The 1,311-nt window shown below is 48.1% G+C and overlaps 1 pseudogene; it reads left to right on the top strand.

Moving 5' to 3' along the window:
* Positions 1-1,285, top strand: part of LOC104767278 — a 2,682-nt pseudogene extending 1,397 nt beyond the window's left edge.

The raw sequence follows: 1,311 nt of genomic DNA, 5'->3' as shown, positions 1-1,311 counted from the left end.
ATCTGCTGGTTCAACACCGTCTGCTTCATCCTCTGCGTTCGCCATTTCGAAGCCAACCACTCTCTCGCTTTGTCTCTCGTCGTCAGTTTCAACGGCATCAGTGCTGCGTTGTACACGCTTGGCCATGAAGCTATTAGTGGCAAATCATCGGCGAGCTCTGATATATACCTTCTCCTTAACTCTCTCATCCCTCTCGTCGTCTCTGTTTTAGCCCTTTGGCCGGTCCTCACCAACCCTCATGATTCCGATTCTGGCTGCCGAAGTCCGAGTCTTTGTCGCCTTCAATGTCTTGGCCTTAATCATATGCTTTTACCTTCTCTTGCCTTCCTCAGGGACCTACTTAGCTTCGTCACCTCGTTGGCATTTCCTCGGTGCAATTTTCCTTCTCCTTTTCCCTCTGTGCGTACCGTTTCTCGACTATGTTCACCGGGCTCTCGAGTCCCTCCGCAGCTCTGGATATGCAGTGGTTGACGTAGAGGATCCCAAGATCCTTGATGACGTGTCCTTGGATCATGAGAAGAGCAACGCGGAGGAGGGATGTGATCAAGTGAGACTAGGAGATGAACATTCTCTCGGAACCCTGGTTTGCAGTTTGGAGTTTTGGCTCTACTACGTAGCTTATTTCTGCAGAGGCACGATCGGTCTTGTATACAGCAACAACTTAGGACAGATCGCCCAGTCTCTAGGACAAAGCAGATCGAATTCTAAATCCTTAGTCACGCTCTTCTCTGCCTTCTCATTTCTCGGAAGATTGCTCTCCTCTGCACCTGACTTCACACGCAAGAAACTAGACTACTTGACGAGAACAGGATGGTTCGCGATTTCGCTACTGCCAACACCAATAGCCTTCTTCATCCTGGCGTACCCACCCAAGACAAACCAGACGGCGCTATTAGAAGTGGCTACAGCACTAATCGGGTTAAGTTCGGGGTTTGTGTTTGCGGCAGCAGTTTCAATAACGTCGGACCTCTTTGGGCGCAACAGTGTCGGTATAAACCAGAACATACTCATCACGAACATACCCATCGGATCGCTCTTATACGGGTACATGGCTGGGACTGTCTATGACAGGAATGCCAGCACGGGTACAACAAAGTATCTGGTCTCAGCAGACGACGCGGTTGTTTGCGTAGGAAGTAAATGTTATTTCGTAACGTTTATGTATTGGGGGTTTCTGTCAGTTTTGGGATTCGTATGTAGCTTGTTTCTTTTTATTAGAACCAGACCGGTTTATCAACGGTTAGAACAGAACAGAACAGAACAGAATCTAAAACGGTATCCGTAGTACTATAGATTGATCAGATTTGAAAG

This window comes from Camelina sativa, chromosome 19, assembly GCF_000633955.1.
Source record: "Camelina sativa cultivar DH55 chromosome 19, Cs, whole genome shotgun sequence".
Classification (NCBI taxonomy): domain Eukaryota; kingdom Viridiplantae; phylum Streptophyta; class Magnoliopsida; order Brassicales; family Brassicaceae; genus Camelina; species Camelina sativa.
Note: the sequence above shows the minus strand (reverse complement) of the source record. Positions and strands in the feature narration are given on the sequence as shown.